The sequence below is a fragment of the Podarcis liolepis genome (genome assembly GCF_965112155.1).
Source record: "Podarcis liolepis genome assembly, chromosome: 7".
Taxonomy (NCBI): domain Eukaryota; kingdom Metazoa; phylum Chordata; class Lepidosauria; order Squamata; family Lacertidae; genus Podarcis; species Podarcis liolepis.
In genome coordinates this window covers 69,850,596-69,870,752 of record NC_139561.1, presented here as the reverse complement: position 1 = coordinate 69,870,752, position 20,157 = coordinate 69,850,596, and the positions used below count along the sequence as shown (strand labels likewise).

Sequence of the window (20,157 nt, the reverse complement as noted above, 5' to 3'; positions counted from 1 at the left end):
ATTGGTATTGCATGTGCTCTTATTATGCGCAACGAACAATGAAGACTTCAATATTCTCTGTAACTCCCCCCGCAACTGAAGAAGGTTGAAGGCGGTTGGTACGGAACAGCATGTGAGTCTAACGCATCCTAAAATTAAACATCTTCATTGTGGTGGTGGGGGGGGGAGGGTCTGGTGAAAAGCATGGGGGAGGGGAGGGGGAAGAGCTGTGCAAACAAACAAACTAAAAAACACTAGAAGATTGACAAGGAGGTACAAGGTGGCAATTTAGCTGAAGCCAGCAAATCAATCACACTGGCGCACCAGCTGCCAGGTGGGGAGTAAGCTATTGATTCCCTAATAACTAGATCCAGAGAGTCTTGAAGAAAAGGAAAGCAGAATACAAACAGCTCTGCCTATTGCCGTAGCCATCCACAAGCCGGATAAGAAATGCAAGAAGAGCTTTTTGGATCAGGCCAATGGCCCATCTAGTCCAACATCTGGTTCTCACAGTGGCCAACTATGGAAACCCTTAAAGGACCCAAGCACAAGAGAACTATCCCTTCCTGTAAAGGTAAAGGGACCCCTGACCATTAGGTCTGGTCATGGCCGATTCTGGGGTTGCGGCGCTCATCTCGTTTTATTGGCCGAGGGAGCCGGTGTTCAGCTTCCGGGTCATGTGGCCAGCATGACTAAGCCGCTTCTGGTGAACCAGAGCAGCACATGGAAACACCGTTTACTTTCCCACCAGAGCGGTACCTATTTATCTATTTGCACTTTGACGTGCTAGGCTGGCAGGAGCAGGGACCAAGCAACGGGAGCTCACCCCATTGTGGGGATTCGAACTGCCAACCTTCTGATCAGCAAGTCCTAGGCTCTGTGGTTTAACCCACAGTGCCACCCACATCCCTGGTATCCCTTCCTGTAGTTTCCAGCAACTGGGGGCATTACTGCATCCAACTGTAGAGGCAGTGCATAACCTTCATGGCTAGTAGCCTTCAGAAGCTTTCTCCATGAAGTTGTCCAATTGTCTTTCAAAGCCATCCACGTCGGTGGCCATCACTGCCTCCTGTTGGAGCAAGTTCCATAGTTCAACCATGGGCTGCATGAAAAAATACTTTTTAAAAAAATCTGTCCTGAATCTTCCAACACTCAGCTACTTGTGCGTTCATGAGTTCTTTTTTTAATTTAATTTTATTGAACAAAGATAAAACAACCACATACAATCAGAGAGTCATCTCGGAATAGACCACAGAACCCTGTCAAAGTGAGTTCTGTTTGTTAAGGGAGAAACAAAACCTTTCCTTTGTCCACATTCTCCATGCCTTGCATAATTTTAAAAGCATCCATCATGTCGCCCCTTACTCAACTTTTCTCTAAACTTGAAAATCCCAAGGGCTGCAACATTTCCTCATAAGGGTGGTACTCGATCCTCTTGATCAATTTGGTTGCCCATTTCTGAACCTTTTCTGACTCTACAATATCCCTCTTAAGGATATTGCCCCCCTGATTGCCCCCTTGTAGAGAAGATGGGATGAAAATGGTGCCCAAGTCCCCCAACTGAACCTTGAAGAATGGCTCTCTCATGCTTGCCCCAAGCTTGCTGCCAAACCTATTGAGGGAGCTCCCTGCTCTAAATCAGAGGCAGAGAAGCTGCAGCTCCCCCAGTCAGTTTGGCCGACAGTTAAGGATGGTGGATGTTGCAGCCCCAAAACAGGGGTAGACAACCTAAGGTCCGTGGGCCGGATGCAGCCCAATCGCCTTCTCCATCCGGCCTGTGGAAGGTCTGGGAATCAGTGTGTTTTTACATGAGTAGAATGTGTCCTTTTATTTAAAATGCATCTCTGGGTTATTTGTGGGGCCTGCCTGGTGTTTTTACATGAGTAGAATGTGTGCTTTTATCTAAAATGCATTTCTGGGTTATTTGTGGGGCATAGGAATTTGTTCATTTCCCCCCAAAAAATATAGTCCAGCCCACCACATGGTCTAAGGGACGGTGGACTGGCCCACGGCTGAAAAAGGTTGCTGAACCCTGCCCCAAAACATCTGGAAGGCCACAGCTTCCCCGGTCCCTTATCTAAATGGTGTGGAAAGCAAATGAGTCTTGTCCCACTCCAAGGGCAGAGTCTTTTGCACATATTCTGGAAATGCTAAAAATAAATAAATACAGACATTCTGGCATTTAATTTGCAACACAATGAGATAAGAGGTTACTCATTATCCCTGGACTCCAAGACTTTGCCTTTAGCATTAGAAATAGACTCGGAAATAATAGTTGCAAAAAAAACCCCCCTAAGAACTGGAGGAAAAGTAACCCTCCAACAGTAACAGAACAGTTTGATAAAATCTGGTCTATTATAATAGTAATATGACGTAGTTAGAAGAACATCTAATGAGCAATCAAATAAAGGTTTTCAATGACGGTCACTTTTCATTATGTTCTGGAATGATAAAAATCCAACTTGGGTGGCTTTAATAGAAGATTAGAGAAATTTGTGAAGGTTAAGGCTATCAAGGGCTGCTTGCCACAAAGGCAATGCTCTGTTCTCCATGGTCAAAGGTATGAAAGGTTCTGAAATCCAGTTGCTGGAAGCTGCAGGAGAGGAGAGGGCTGTTTCACTCAGGTCCTGTTTGGGAGCTTCCCACAGGCATCTGGATGTTAGACTAGATGGAGCACTGGCCTGACTCAACAGGCTCTTCTTTTTTTCTTATAGCATACATCTGTGTAATGGTTTTTGCACTATTGTAAACACATCTCAGCCGTACAGAGTTTCTGAGACTAATAATTGTTTGGATGAAATTCAATGGAATCGATTAATGATGATAATAACAATTGGCCACAATACAGTTGCTGAAATGGTGCCATTTCCAAAACACCAATCTATATTGCACTGAGCTGAAAATTCATGCAATTTATTTCCTACAGCAAATTGTAATATTCAAGGAGACAGAAGCTGTCTTCTATCACTCTCTTCTGGACAATAATTAGCTACACATAACTATAGATAAGGTTAATGTAGTTTTGTTTTTGTTTTGTTTTTTGCCCCTGATTGATTGTACCTTAAGACATAGTTAGGGGGGGTCTTTGGTGCAGGGGAGGGGCACCGTTTTGCAAAAAGCTTCCCATTTTGGCTTAGGCCTAATAACCACTAGGACCGTTTGGTACTACCACTTGAGAGTCTTCAAACCATGGGCTGCATTAATTCCAACCACTCTCTCAGCCATATAGGAAGCTGCTTTATACCATGCTGGATCAATTCTGGCTCAGAATTGTTACTCTAACCGACAGCAGCTCTCCAAGGTCTCAAGCAAATGCATTTTCTGTCTGATGCACTCTAATCCTCTCACTTGGAAATGCATGGGCTTTAATGCACACAGAGCACGTCAAATTTCTTTCCTATTTAGAGCCAAACCATGGTTTGTTGTGACAAACCTGGCAAACTATGATTTGTACAAAACATACTATATTGCATTTTGACCAATGTGGGACCCAGCTAAAGTCCACTTTTGAGGGGTGGGATATGGTTTGTGCAAGCTCAGTTTGCCCAAATGTGGTAGCAAAGTGTGGTTTGCCACTAAATAGGCAATGAGGGTGGAAATCAACTTGCAGAAAGGAAAGCAAGGAGCTCATAACCACAGCAGCCATTCTTGTAGTGCAGAAATTTGGGTTGGCGTTGCATGAACGAACCCAGTGTGGGCACATCTCAAAAAGGCTACAGAACTCATCCTGGCTTCCCAGAATGATGCCTGTTGGGCCTTGTAGGTTGGAAGGCATGGAGGCCAATATTATGCAGTGACAACTCATTCAAGCCCCCACCCTCCTCTAACCTGCCAAGCCCTACAAAGGAAACATTGAGACTAAGGATGAGGAGCAGAAGTCGACAGTCACTACAACTCCCTGAACAAGCTGCAAGTCAGAAGGCAGGGCAGCTGGGCTCTGCATGAGGGCAGACAGAAGTTGGTAGGACAGCATCCCCTTTGCCCTAATGGGCCAGCCCCCATAACCATAAATCAGAAAACATACAAATGTCAACTGCACATTTCTAGGAAGCTTTCCCAAGAGGGACGTGGGTGGGGCTGTGGTCTAAACCACTGAGCCTCTTGGGCTTGCAGATCAGAAGGTTGGCGGTTCGAATCCCCGTGACGGGGTGAACTCCCGTTGTTCGGTGCCAGCTCTTCCCAACCTAACAGTTTGAAAGCATACCAGTGCAAGTAGATAAATAGGTACCGCTCTGGCAGGAAGGTAAATGGTGTTTCCATGCGCTGCTCTGGTTTCGGTGTTGTGCCAGAAGTGGCTTAGTCATGCTGGCCACATGTCCCAGAAGCTGTCTGCAGACAAACGCCGGCTCCCTTGGCCTATAAAGCGAGATGAGCGCCGCAACCCCAGAGTCGTCTGTGACTGGATTTAACTGTCAGGGGTCCTTTACCTTTACCTTTAGGAAGCTTTCCCAGCCCTTTCCATAGTTATTTTCACACCCTTCTCCTGCAGCTCATTCTCCTGCATGGATGCACAACAGGGTGGAATAGGATAAAAGGGAAGGGTTGCCTTTTTTATAGTTTGTCATCTCCCTTCCCCAGCCCTGAAGGTTTAGGGCAAAGACAAACCAGCACGGTAGTGGCCCAAATACTTTTTTCCCCCTGACCTTTGATCCCCAGGGTCACCTCACCCAAGTCTTGAATCCAGGGTCTCTGTTTTATAAGAAAGAAATACAAAGGAGGGGGCGGAGGAGAGGTGAGAGCATGCTGTACAGACCCTTTCTGCGTCCCTGTGGCTCCACGCTGAGCTTGTGTCAATAAATTACAAGACAAAACCACGCTGGAGTGAAGTGACATCGTATTGATGTCTTTGTGTTTTTCACAAGGCCCGAGAACACAGGACGCTTTATTGGTTTGCAGGTTGTCGAGGCAATTAAAAGAAGGGCGCTCGTTTGATGCAGTCGCTTCAGCCGGCGCAGCGGGGGGGGGACTCAGTCGCACCCAGCGGCGGCAAAGAGAAAAGTAACATATCCCTGAAACAAAGGGCTGGGGAGGGGGCCAGAGAGGGGGGCCAAGGAGACTGGCACAGAACAGAGAGAGGTGGGGGTGGAGAGAGTGAGAAAGAGAGAATTCTTCCTTTTATCAGCAGAACTCATTACAAAAAGCGGAGGAGAAGTTACATTCCCAGTGCAGATATTTCCTAGGAAAAGGTGTTTCACTTGAAAGTGTTTCCTAATAACTCCTTCTCTGAAGCCTGGTCTATATGTACAGTACAACACTGTTCTTCAACTGGTGGACCAGGGCCGCTATCAGGCCACTGCCTGATTCAAGGTGGGTTGTAAAAGGAGCCAGACAAATATAAGGTGAATGGTTAAGAAATGAGTTGCTCAAATGCCTGTCTGGGTTAGAGGTGGGTCCTGGGTTTGGGGTCTGAATGGGTTGAAGCCTGCTCCAGTTGAATGAGGCTAGAACGAGGAGGTTGAGCTGGCTTAAAGGGGAAAATGTTAGAACAGGGGTGGGGAGGAGAAATGTAACTCTGGTCATGGTTGAAGGCAAACCCACCTAAGTCATACTTTCTGAAACAATAGGTGAAGCAAAATGCATCTTTCAAAAATCATTTGCACCATCCCTCATTCACACTTCTCAGATCACATATGAGAACTGAAATGCAGTTATCCTTTAAAATGTCTATTTAAATTGAATGAATGTTTCGATTTAAAGGTAAAGGGACCCCTGACCGTTAGGTCCAGTCATGGATGACTCAGGGGTTGTGGAGCTCATCTCGCTTTACTGGCCATGGGAGCGGGAGAACAGCTTCCGGGTCATGTGGCCAGCATGACTAAGCTGCTTCTGGAAAACCAGAGCAGTGCACGGAAACGCCGTTTACCTTCCTGCCGGAGTGGTACCTTTTTATCTACTTGCACTTCGTGCTTTTGAACTGCCAGGTTGGCAGGAGCAGGGACCGAGCAACGGGAGCTCACCCCATTGTGGGGATTCGAACCACCGACCTTCTGATCAGCAAGCCCTAGGCTCTGTGGTTTAACGCACAGTGCCACCCATATCCCGTTTCTATTTAAGTTGAAGCACCGTCCACTAGGGATGGGGGATACATTTAATTTTGTTTGCATTTAAAAGCAAATCTACCAAATTTGCACTTTCCAAAAACAAGATGAAAACTGAAAGGCAGCCATCCTTCTAAAGTTGCACTTCATTGAATTTTGCAATGCAGTTCTCCTGCCGAGCAGTGTCAAAAAATGCATATACAGGGGTAACGTGTGCATAGCATATAATTGCATACATTGGTGGAAAGTCACATAGATAAATGCACGCTTTGGGGGAGATGTGCTATGCAGAAATGCATATACTGGGCAAAGTTAAATACCAAAATGTGAGTAACTTGGACCAAAATGCTACTGAATACTACTGGGTATTTTTGAGAAACATAAATAAATTCACAAACAAATGTGGAAATGTGGAGAACAGACCTTGAAATGAGGAAAATGGGAAGCAAATAACCTGAAACTGACAGATTTGCCCATCCTTACAGTAGAAGGAAGTGGAAAGGGCAATAGGGCTCGACAATACAGGAGCTGAGGATCATGTTTTTAAAATATTCTCCTTCACTGAAAAGAAAACATTTTCATGGATGAGAAGGCTTTCAATGTCTACTAGCTATGATGGCTAAGCACTGTCTCCACAGCTGTGTGTAGTTGTGCGTTCCACAAATGCACAGACATGGGGAGCTGCCTGAACCAGTTGCTGGAGACCACAGGAAGAGAGAACGTGGAACAAAAAAGTTGAAATCAGAAAGCAGGCAACTATTTTGCAAAGATGTAATCTTATTTACCTGCATAAGCCCAACACAATAGAAAAGTTTTCAGCAGACACTCAAAAGCTCGCACAGAAAAAAAGCTCTGTTGGCAAAGTGTTCCACAGACCTGGGCCAGTGACATTCCAGTCTCTTTTTCTTGCTGTCATCAAATGAGTCTTGCCAACTTAGGGAATGACCAGTGATGCTCCAACAGATGATCTTGGTGATGGAGCTGGGATGTAACGGTCCAGGGGGTCCCTGAGGTACCCTGGACCTAAGTTGGTCAAGGTTTTGTGAATGAATACAAGGACCTTGAACCTAGCTCAGTAGTAGATAGGCACCTAGAACAGACGCTCAGCTCCACTGAGATGCCCTTTTTGTACCCTGCTGGGATGAGGAAGTGGTGCTTGTTTTCCCAATGGGGAAAAATGCACACACTACTCCTACAATGCAACCTTTCTGTTCCCCCAGCCCTAAAGACATAGGAGTGGATTTTTGGTCTGTTCTTTTTCCAAGAGAGAGGGAGTAATAGCTAGAAGGGACATGCAATAAGGACCCACAAAGCTTGTAGCCCAGTGGTTAGAGCCTCTGCTTTGCATGCAGGAGGTTCCAGGTTCGATCCCTGGCATCTCCACACAGAGCTGGAAAACTGTCTGAAATCCTGGAGAGCTACTGCCAGTCAGTGTGGACAATACTGAGCTAGCTGGACCAACAACAGCTTCCTGTGCTCTTCCTATTTAGAGGTCTTGCATCCCCAATGGGAGAACAAAGGTACAAGGAAGTGAAAAGAAAATTAAGCAAGGGCATTGAAGATCAAACTTTTGAGTTTTGCTCTCCGTGGTTTGGACCAGCTTGGCCTTCGCTCCGATGTACAGTCAGACACACACAGAAACCCATCTCCCTGTCCCTGTGTTCCACACCCTCTGAGCCTACGGCTTTTCACTCTGAATGCAAAGCAATTATCTTTATCACCCAGACCTGGATATTGTAAGACTTTAATTAACACTTGTGATATATTTTTTAACATTCTTGGATAAGGAGCTCTAAGCAAACGGAAGGCATTGTGGCAGTTACTAATTATAGAACGGAAAGGCTTTGGGCTTTCAAAGTAATGACTGACAAGGTCTGCTAAAAGGTGCGACAATTATTAACAATAATAAAAACAATACCGGGAAGCTTCAATAAATGTTCATTAAATGTGTGCGCGCTCTATCTGTCTCTCTGCCCCTCTCTCTCTCACGTTATGCTGCAACACATGATCCAAACTTTTTAAGACAAAAAAAGTTTGAGATTCTCCCACAATTATGTGTCTTCATAGCAAGGTTGGAAAACCAGTGGCCCTCCTGATATTGCATACCCTCCAAGTGTCCTTATGTTTCATGGACAGTTCTGGAATTATGAGTGCCATCCCGGTTTCTGACTTGATCCCGGAATGTCTCTCTTTCCCCCACCAGTGCTGAGTTCAGGAAGCAGGAGGAGGCAGTGCTTGTCCTGAGTAGCAGGGGAGTTGGCAATGATAGCCTCGAGGGAGCATCCCATTGCCTCTCCATAGACTTTCCATGACCACCACTGCCGGCCTCCTCCCTTGGGCAGCTCAAAGAAGAAGGAGGAGGAGGGAGGAGGAGAAGAAGAAGAAGAAGAAGTAGTAGTAGTAGTAGTGGTGGTGGTGGAGGAGGAGGAGTTTGGATCTGATATCCCGCTTTATCACTACCCTAAGGAGTCTCAAAGCGGCTAACATTCTCCTTTCCCTTCCTCCCCCACAACAAACACTCTGTGAGGTGAGTGGGGCTGAGAGACTTCAGAGAAGTGTGACTAGCCCAGGTCACCCAGCAGCTGTATGTGGAGGAGCGGGGAAGCGAACCCGGTTCACCAGATTACGAGTCCACCACCCTTAACCACTACACCACACTGGCTCTCATAGCAGCTGCTGGAGAGGAGGAGGCAATGAGACTGCTGCTGACAAGGCCCAGCCCTGCATGGCGTGCTGGCTCTGAGGTGCAGTTAGGGGCAGGGCCACCCTGGACGGGAAGGAAGGGGGAGCAGGGAGGAGCGCAATGAGTCTTGATTTTTTTTTTATGCTTTGTGCATCCATGTCTCATCTTGCCCCTTTCTACAATTTATTTATTGGTGTGTGCTTTTCTTTTTGTAAATCTATCAAATAATCAAATCAGGATCAAGGGGTTTTCTCAGGACAGCATGTGTGCTGTGTCCTTTTGGTGTGGTAGTGGCAAATCTTGCCCTTCTTCTGATAGGAAAGGCTCTGCCTTTCAAGAAGGAAGGGAGGGAGGGAGGGAGGGAGGGAGGGAGGAAGGAAGGAAGGAAGGGGGATAAATGGATGGAGCAGGCTCCTGCAGCAATTCTCTTTTCTAGAATTGAAAAAGAGGCTGCTTTGCTATTGTATCTGCCTCTTCCAGTTCTTTAAAACTTGAGCTACAGAGCCCCAGGCGGGCCATCATCTCGCAGATGTGCACACTACATCTCCCAGCCCTTTGAGGCTGGCAAAGGCAGTCGCAATAGCATTACAGCATTTCTCAGTTTGAGCCGTTCTCCTTCCATTACAGAACAGACCTGTACTTCTAGTGGTCTAGCAGTGCCAAGAAGGCAGGGGATTTGGGCTGAAAGTGTGCTTAGCTACATGGAAAGTCTGGGTGAGTGCACACACACACACACACACACACACACACACACACACCAATGTTGCTGGACTTCAACTCCCATCATACCTGGCTGCTTTTGGCTCTGCTTGGCTGTGTAGCATCAGGGCAACAACTAAAAGGGGTCATGTAAAGTTTTGAAAATTCTGCATAGTGGGGAGACAGTGGGGTTTGTATTCTGCTTGATCTAAGCAATGCTGAAAATTCCTTGAATTACATGGTGACAGACAGACAGACAGACAATAAATAAGATCTTTTGTAATATCCCACAAACCTGGTTTCACCCCATATATACAAGCATGGATACTACCCCCCGCCCGAGACACATGCATGATATGTGCAGAACTGGCATTACTACAGGCGCCATGTAACACTCATTCCACATTTGCATGAAATCAATCTTGGCAGCACCCACAACTTTGAAACTCCCTGCTTATTGATATGAGGCGCCTTTACTGTTCTCCTTTTACCACCTGCTAACACTGGACTAATTGTGGGATGCTATATTCCCCCAGTGTCTCATGGTTGGAGGAATCTAAGAGATGCTGCTGAAACTTCTAATTAGTTGATCCACATTACAAATCTTGCCTGTTCATAATTCCCATCTGTATAATGAGCTCTGGCTCTGATATGCCTGCACCGTAATACGTTCATAATTAAAACCAGGGCTTATTACAAGCTAATCTCTTTTCTTTGCACCTGTTCCGTGTGTGTGGTTGGCATGGTGAAGCCTGCTCAGATGTTGCTCACCTCCACCAATCTATCAATCTATCAATCAATCATTTTGTTACCATCACATACCCACTGAAACAAAGTAATAACAGAATAAAACATGAGCATTTAAAACCTATGCTTGTTCAAAATGCAAGCTAATGCTAATGCAAGGGGGGCGTATTTAAAATACCATATACCGCAAAAGACAAAAACCTGAGATACAAATTGCAATTAAAACAAAAGTATCATTTTCCAAGGCCTTTGATCAGAAAGGAGAAATCTGGGCACTGAATCTTTTATTAGCTTATTTGTATCAGGAAACCTAGACAGCATCTTAAAAAGCAGAGACATCACCTTGCCAACAAAGGTCTGTATAGTTAAAGCTATGGTTTTCCCAGTAGTGATGTATGGAAGTGAGAGCTGGACCATAAAGAAGGCTGATCACCGAAGAATTGATGCTTCTGAATTATGGTGCTGGAGGAGACTCTTGAGAGTCCCATGGACTGCAAGAAGATCAAACCGATCCATTCTGAAGGAAATCAGCCCTGAGAGCTCACTGGAAGGACAGATCGTGAAGCTGAGGCGCCAATACTTTGGCCACCTCATGAGAAGAGAAGACTCCCTGGAAAAGACCCTGATGTTGGGAAAGATGGAGGGCACAAGGAGAAGAGGACGACAGAGGATGAGATGGTTGGATAGTGTTCTCGAAGCTACCAGCATGAGTTTGACCAAACTGTGGGAGGCAGTGGAAGACAGGAGGGCCTGGCGTGTTCTGGTCCATGGGGTCATGAAGAGTCAGACACGACTAAACGACTAAACAACAACATCAGGAAATAATTCTAGGTACCATTCTGATGTTACTTATTTTTCACCCTTCAGTTAGACTGTGCCAAAACTCTCACACATGTGATAAGAGGAAGCTGCTGCAGAGTCAGACCATTGAGCCATCTATTTCAATATTGTCTACACTGACTGGCAGCAGCTCTCTGGGATTTCAGACAGGGGAGAATTCCCAGCTTTACCCTGAGATGCTGGGGATTAAACCCACGACCTTTGGCATGCAAAGCAGTGGCTCTGCCACTGAGCTGTGCCCCCCAACGATGGCCAGCCAAAGAATGGCCCATCGTGACACAGGATGTCAAGATTCACAGGGGTGAATACAGAGCATTGCACTAAATAGGCTGTGCTCCCAAGATGTACTTCATTCACCCACAGGTACAATCTGAAAGCTCAGAATGTAGGGTAGCTTTCATCCAAGCTGGACTCATAAATCTCCATCTAAAAAAATAACAATTATACACATACACAGATGCCTCCACAAAATGGAGGTTAAGTACTGCTATGCTAAATAAAAGGCTTACAATTTATTAAAATATCAGGTCAAGAATATCAACCACCTTTTTTCACATGTGGCGGACGTGTAAAAAGTTAAGGTATATTGGGAAATGATTTATAATGAATTGAAAAAAATGTTTAAAACTACTTTACCCCAAAAAAACAAAAGTCCTTTTTGTTGAGGATAACCCAGACTGAAATTCCTAGGTTTTCAGAAAAGGTTATTTGTGCTTGCAACAACTGCGGCCCATGTTTTGTTAGCCCCAAAATGGAAAGTGAGTGAGGTCCCAGCTAAAAAGGATTGGCAACTTAAATTGAGAGACTATGCAGAGTTTGCAGATTTAACATACAGAATAAGAGAGCAAGAAGAACATACATTTAAAGAAGACTGGAAAACATTTGTTGAATATATGGAAATTAACTATATACAGCTGAAAATGCTGGCAGCATTAAGATAAATTCAGCAGAGTAAATAATTTTTGATGGATGTAAAAGTGGAAAATTGATTTGAATGGTTATAGTAAAATATGCAGGGATGTGTGATATGCAAAATGAACCATGGAAAGGGAAATGTAAAATTGAAAATTTAATAAAAAATATTGTATATATAAAAAGAATATCAACCCCATAAGGTTTATGGGAAGGGCTGCAGTTCAGGGGTCGAGCATCTGCTTTTCCTGTCAGGAGTTCCCAGGTTCAAGCCACAGGATTTCCAAGTAGGGCTGGGAAATATATCCATCTGAAACCATGGAGAACGGCTGCCAGTTGGTGTAGACTAGCCTTTCTCAACCTTGGATCCCCAGCCGTTGTTAGACTACAATTCCCATCATCCCTAGTTAGCAGGACTAGTGGTGAGGGATGATGGGAGTTGTACTCCAACAACAACAACAGCAGCAGCAGCAGCAGCAGCAGCTGGGGACCCAAGGTTGAGAAAGGGTGGTGCAGACAATATTGAGCTGGATAGATCAGCCTTCTTTATGGTCCAGCTCTCACTTCCATACATCACTACTGGGAAAACCATAGCTTTTGTTAAAAAGAAGAATTGATGCTTTTGAATTATGGTGCTGGAGGAGACTCTTGAGAGTCCCATGGACTGCGAGAAGATCAAACCGATCCATTCTGAAGGAAATCAGCCCTGAGTGCTCACTGGAAGGACAGATCCTGAAGCCGAGGCTCCAGTACTTTGGCCACCTCATGAGAAGAGAAGACTCCCTGGAAAAGACCCTGATGTTGGGAAAGATGGAGGGCACAAGGAGAAGGGGACGACAGAGGTCAAGATGGTTCGACTTCTGCTGTTTTTCTTTGGGTTTCCTCTTAATTGCTGTCGCTATTGTCTTTCCTTTTAAAAAATCTACTGTAGCTTTTATTTGCTGCTTTATTTATCGTGTGTGTTTATCTCATCCTATTGTTTGGGCTGCATATTTTATGGGATTTTAATGTTTCTTATTGTCGGCTAATTAAGCTAAGCTTATTCTAACTGCTTCTTACCAGAGCTAACATGCAAAAGACAAGGGTATCGGTGTTTTAAACAAAAATAGTAATTGGAAAAATAAGGAACTAAAGCAACATTCGCAGCAGCCATTTAAACCCGGATGATACCACTTCAAATGGCCACTGCTTCACCCAAAGAATTCTGGGAACAATAGTTTGTTTAAGGGTGCTGAGAGTTGTTAGGAGATTCCTAATTCCCAATGGAAAGAGAGATTGGTTGTTAAACCACTTCGGGAAATGTAGCTCTGTGAGGGGAAATGGGGGTTTCCTCACAACTCCCAGCACCCTTAACAAACTACAGCTCTTGGGATTAGTTTTTTGCGGGTTGCAGGGGGGGGGGAGAGAGAGCCAGGACTGTTTAAGTAGTATTAAGAATGCTTTAAGTGGATGTTTAAAAAGGTATCATACTATGTGGTGTGAAAGTGACCTGAGAGAAACTGAATCCGACAGATTTGCCCCTTCCTAATCAAAGTAGACAGCTCTCCATGCTCCATTACCACAAGGGACCCTGCCCCTTCTGAGGAAAACTACGGCTGAGTTGTTGGGGGCAGCCATCTGGAGAAAGTGACACCTCCACCGTTGGACAGGGAAGGAGAATTTCAGAACGGAATGCCTTGTTAACTCTCAGGGCCGGTCTAACCAGTTTGGGTGAAATAAGAGACCACAATGGGAAGGCTGGGCAAAGGCCAGGCCTGCTTCCTGGTCAGGTTCAAAGAGATTTCACAGAGGCATTTCATTTGGAGGTTAATAAAGAAAGAGAACACTTGCTCTCTTTGTTTCACTATGACTGGCTCCTGCGCTGGTTTCCAGCTGAACGCAGAGCCATCCATTTATGGCTCTCTGGCATCTTCAAAGGCTGGTACTAGATTATTATTATTTTTCACATCCAGGGACAGCTCCTAGAAACTGAAGCCCTGACTTAAGAGCCAATGGCTTCCCAGTTGCCACTACAGGCAAGAGCCGGTTTATTTGCAAGATCACCTTATGCTGTGTATGTTCATTTGACTGCTTTGATCTGCAGAACTGGCACAGTTACAGCTGCGACATAATAACTGGGCTGCACTTGTAAGACTTGATCTTTAAGTGTAGCAGAACTTGGGAAACCCCCCAAACTATTGGCATCAGGCAGCCGCCTTTGCTGTACTCTTTTCCAATGCCTGCTTGAAATATTGGGGTGTTGATGCTGCGAACCCCTCCATCATAGGCTCAGGTTGTATATATGCTGTACCTCATTTCCAAAAGGAAACACACACCCTGGGTGAGCACCCAGAAGCCCTGGAATATCACACCATGGGTTAAGTGTGGAACAATATGATTCTTGTATATTGCTGCCTCCCTGCCCCTCCCACTGCCTCCCCCCCCAAAAAAAATGCTACAGATCTTGAAAGAATGCACTGAACTTTTCCGTCTAGAAATGTAATTTTATGAGATCCACATCCCACACGTTGAACTCAGAAATATCTTGTTGCTATATTTTGATTGGATTAAGCAAACATTCACTCAGGTAATTTCACTAGGTTAGGAGAGGGTCTCTTTTACCCTTAGAATAATACTGAGAAGAATAAACACCTGCTATTTTTTGCTATTGGATGCGACATGTTGTTTAAGTAATCATGTATAATATTGAAATGTGTTTTTTTTCCCCTATGTTATTATATTTTTGCTCTGCTATGCTATTATGAAATTGTTTTTTAGTGTTGCTTGAAATTCATACTTGTTTCTTTGCTGCTTTGAGCTTTATTGTTTTGTGGGAAAGTGGCATAGAAATAAAATGACTTTGTCTCTGCTTGGGAGCAGTTTGTGATTTATATGATCTCATCATTGACAAATAATAATAATAATAATAATAATAATAATAATAATAATAATAATAATAATATACCCCTCCCATCTGGCTGGGTTTCTCCAGACACTCTGGGCGGCTCCCAACTGAATATTAAAAACACAGTACAACATTAAACATTAAAAACTTCAGATGTCTTCTAAAAGTAAGATAGTTGCTTATTTCCTTGACATCTGATGGGAGGGTGTTCCACAGGCAGGTGCCACTACCGAGAAGGCCCTCTGCCTGGTTCTCTGTAACTTCGCTTCTCGTAGTGAGGGAACCGCCAGAAGGCCCTCAGAACTGGACCTCAGTGTTTGGACTGAACGATGGGAGTGGCGACACTCCTTCAGGCATACTGGACCGAGGCCATTTAGAGCTTTAAAGGTCAGCACCAACACTTTGAATTGTGCTTGGCAACTTCTTAATGAGTGTGGTTTTATCCAGCAACATTTATGAATGCTTGATATACTTTGTATAAACATGACCCAGAGGAGGGCAACCAAAATGGTCAAAGGCCTGGAAACGATGCCTTATGAGGAACGGCTAAGGGAGCTGGGCATGTTTAGCCTGGAGAAGAGGAGGTTAAGGGGTGATATGATAGCCATGTTCAAATATATAAAAGGATGTCACATAGAGGAGGGAGAAAGGTTGTTTTCTGCTGCTCCAGAGAAGCGGACACGGAGCAATGGATCCAAACTACAAGAAAGAAGATTCCACCTAAACATTAGGAAGAACTTCCTGACAGTAAGAGCTGTTCGACAGTGGAATTTGCTGCCAAGGAGTGTGGTGGGGTCTCCTTCTTTGGAGGTCTTTAAGCAGAGGCTTGACAACCATATGTCAGGAGTGTTCTGATGGTGTTTCCTGCTTGGCAGGGGGTTGGACTCGATGGCCCTCGTGGTCTCTTCCAACTCTATGATTCTATGATTCTATGATTCTAGGACCCTTGAAATATATTTTATTCCTCCTTCTTTTCTAAGATGATGATGATGATGATTTTTATTTATTTATTTTTTTACTCCTCTTGGCATTTGTGACTATTTTTATTATGTATTTCAGTCTGTTGTATTTGCACATCTTATTTTTTCAAAAATCAAATAAATATAGCAGAATCTGGCCCTTGTAACCTGGCACGCTGCAACCCAGGTGCAGAAGAAAAGGAAACACTACTCCAATTCTGAAGATCCAAGCAAGGCAAAGACCCACCCATTGTTTTCACGCTTCACACTAGACTTTTTAAGAGCCTCTCCCCTGTAGTTTTCTAGACATATTGTAATTGTTTACAGCAATATCAAAACAGAGAGGGGGAAATCTTGGATTGCTATCTCCATTCATAGCAAACATGGTCAAAACCCTTTGAATCACAATAGCAGGATACGTACGACACTAACTGAAGCATCACAGCCCTGGGCTTCCTTGCAAGTACCATACTTTTCCATGTATAAAGCTAGGTTTTTTTCATTCAGAAATTATGTTAAAAATTGGGAGTCGTCTTATACACAGATAGTGCATTGTGGGGACGTGTAATTGATTGCTGCCACGAGGCGGAGATTGTTATTGGTGACTGCGGCAAGGGCTGGTGTTGATTGGCTGTCGCTGTGGCAATTGGGCAGGCGATTTGCTGCTTTTTTCAGTGATGGGACAGAGGATAGGTGGCTTTTGTGACAAGTGGAAGTGGCATTGTCGGTCTGGTGGGTGAGCGATTTTCGGCAATTCTCTCTCTAAAAAAAACTCAACAACTATGGGCAATCCTCCCCCCAAAAAAGCTGAGGAACTTTGGGGTACCCCCCCTCATTTTCTTAATTTTGAGTCCCCAAAGTAGGGGGAGTCTTATACACGGAGGCGTGTTATACACAGAAAAATACGGTAAGTTGAAGAGCCAAGGAAAGAAGTGAAGGGTTTTTGTCACACACCAGAAGTAATTCCGGGTCACAGCAAGAGGGCAGGGGGTTACATCCATTTATATACATGTGAAGCAAACAAACTAATGTGGGGAACAGAGAGAATCCAGAACATCTTGTTTCAGGAAAGCAATGGGCATGTCTGGTTTTACAAGGAAGAATTCCCTGTGTCGCCCATTAGTGTAGGTTCTCAGTGCTGAATTTAACAGCCAAGCATGAAGAATAAATCAAGCACTGAGCATTTGTCCTCTCTGTCTCAACTCTCGTCTCATCTTCCTCTCTCAAAACAGTCTGCGAAAGCTTCCCGGCAAAGTCCCAATAGTTAATAATTGAACTTTTGTGCAAGGACCGTACAGCGTCATTTATTAGTTTTCTGCAGGAAAGCAAAACTAAGCTGCCTAGAGAAGGGGGAGGGAATAAATTCGGTAAAAAAAAAAAAATCAAGCTTTTAAGGGGGCTGCCTGTCAATTTCTTGATCAAATCAGAGGGCAGGCCTGTCACTGGAAATGAAGGGTCCACACAATGAAACTTGACAGGAAGGGACCAGCCTTAGTCAATTTCCAATATCCAAAGAAATAATTCAGCCTTGAGTGGGAGGGGGAGAAGACGAATGCACAGCTTGAACATTTGCTCTAGAAAGCTGCAAGGCACTCCAGTTAGTCAGGCTTAAAGAAATTATGTAGCCATGGGGAAGGAACATATTTGTCTGATATGTACTTGTCAGATTCTTCCTCAAATAAATCGTTTCTTTGGAATTATCGCAAAAAGCTGACTTACGCTGTCAAACCGCTGGTCCATCTAGTTCAGTATTGTCCCTAAATTGACTGGCAACTTCTGCAGCCAACTGAAATGCTCTACCACTAAGTGATGGGCCTTCTCGAAAAGAGAAGGGACATTGGAAGCTGACTTATACTGATATCAGACCATTGGTCCATCAACCTCAGTGACTGGAAGCATCTCCCCAAACTCGCAGTCAGGAATGTTTCTCAGTTCTACGTGGAGATGTTGTGGACCAAACTTGAGGTCTTCTGCACACAAGGAATGTGCTCTACCCCACTCTAAGGAGTGCAGGCCAGTTCTGCTATCCAGACCATGATCATAACTATCAGCTCATAGCAAGTGAATCGGTCAGGAAACAGAGAACTTGACCTCCCAAATGGAAGCCATCACAGCACCGCTCAGAAATAACAGCCAGCATTCTATAGGATTACTAGTATAGTATAGTATAGTATAGTATAGTATAGTATAGGGGCGCAAGTGGTGCTGTGGTCTAAACCACTGAGCCTCTTGGGCTTGCCGATCAGAAGGTTGGCGGTTCAAATCCCCGTGATGGGGTGAGCTCCCATTGCTCAGTCCCAGCTCCTTCCAACCTAGCAGTTCGAAAGCACACCCAAAAGTGCAAGTAAATAAATAGGTACCGCTCCGGTGGGAAGGTAAACAGCGTTTCTGTGCTCTGCTCGGGTTTCGCCAGAAGCGGCTTAGTCATACTGGCCACGTGACCTGGAAAAACTCTCTGCAGACAAATGTCAGCTCCCTCAGCCAGTAAAGCGAGATGAGCGTACAACCCCAGAGTCGTCTGCGACTGGACTTAACTGTCAGGAGTCCTTTACCTTTACCTTTTTTATTCTATAGTTACTAAGAATTCTCAATACTCCTTAGGCTGTTTTGAGGGGCGTTTCCCTCCCTTAGACTAGTAGTGAAGAACATTTGACCCTCCAGAGGTTGCCTAGCTACAGCTCCCATAATCTCTGGTCATGCATGTGAGGGCTGTGGGAATTATAGTTCAGCAACTTCAGTAGCACCAGAGGTTCCCTATTCCTGCCCTAGAATTCATCCTCCTGCAAGTCTGGCAAATACATCCCCTCTTCAGCATGGATGGTGCCATTTTGGTTACATAAGCAACTCACCTCTGAACATGAGTGATAGAGGGAGGATGGCAGCCAACTATGCCACGCTCAGAGTAGACTCACCAATGGACTCAGGCTAATAAAGTCTATTGATTTCAATAGGTTTGAGTGTGATGTAATTGGATACAACTCAATTTTTCCGATTGCAAGTGGAGGCAGGAAATAAGCAAGATGGGCAATAGCTGGGGTCAACTAAGGCCACTTTTAGTTTACAACAAAACAGGTATGCGTGGAAGGAAAATGTGGGGGGATCTTCTTTTTTTCAAACAGGCTGTTAAGCTAGATTTCATGGCTGAGCTAAGCCCTGCCTCTTCAGATGAGAAGAAGCCTTCCTGATTCACGCCCCCTCGGTGACCCACAGAAAGGGATGTTGGAAGTGCCCCAGTTGGTGCCTGCCATAGTTTCTCTGCTTCCAGCCAGTCCATGACATCACTCTATGTGATCACCAGGGAAAAAAACCATACTCATCCCCCAAAAAGACAGGGAAGAGAGAGAAGCTGGCTTAGATCCCATAGTAAGAACCACCCCTGCGCACTAGTGCAACAGGCATCTACATGCCACACCCCATATGGGTCCCCACCTGGTCCTGTCCAAATGGCACCCCCCCCCCCGCTCCCCATAAGATCCCATCTATAACAACTGCAAGCTTGCAGGTAGGGAATATGCATTCTTTGTCATCTTTATGCGGCACTGAGAAAACTTTAGAACTTTATTCGCAAATAAACAAGCCATAAAGCTAAATAACCAGGTCTAAAGAGTTGTCTTCCAGGGGGTGACATCTGGCATTCCGATCCATTGGTGTGTTTTAATTTTCGCAGCAGAAGGTGCATGCCTAATATCTGTGCAATCCCCGAGCTAGCCACAGTTCAGAGAAGTACCCAACATGGCTACTTATGCATCACACAGAGAGAGAAAGAGGGGGGAAGAGGGCAGAGATTTGCATTAAATTTCCATATGTTAATTTGCACGGCCAGATGCCGCTTAGAAATTAATACTGCGGTTTAAATAGAAAACATAGTGGGGACGGCTGTGACCAGGTGGACCATGAACCTATTCAATCTGCTATCCAGGTGTTGCTCTGCTGATGGACAACTTCAAGGCCTCTGCTCTTTCTCCTTAGGGTTATCTTTAAAGTGGGCTGTTGACAGTGATGTCAGCAGTGATGGCTGCTAAGTTAGATGGCTTTAAAAGTGGATTAGACAAATGCATGGAGGAGAAGGCTATTGGTGGCTATTAGACATCATGCCTCCAAAATTCTAGATCACTCGCTTGGTGATAACTCTGGAGACAGGGTGCTCTGCTGCACAGCCTGAGCCTGTTCTGCCTTTCCTCCTAGGAGCTCAAAGGAGAAGAGGAACAAAGGAAGCTGCCTTGATGAATCATGGAGGAGAGGGCTACTAGCCATGATGCCTCTGTACAACCTCCACAGTTGGAGGCAGCAATGCATGCACACGAAAGCTCATCCCAAGAACAAACTTAGTTTGTCTCTAAGGTGCTACTTGAGACTCTTGAGAGTCCCATGGACTGCAAGAAGATCAAACCTATCCATTCTTAAGGAAATCAGCCC

General features: G+C 44.9%; 1 protein-coding gene across 7 annotated transcripts in view; it reads right to left on the bottom strand.

Moving 5' to 3' along the window:
• PTPRU (protein tyrosine phosphatase receptor type U) overlaps positions 1-20,157 on the bottom strand; it is a 360,572-nt gene that overhangs the window by 277,518 nt on the left and 62,897 nt on the right. The window lies entirely within an intron of this gene.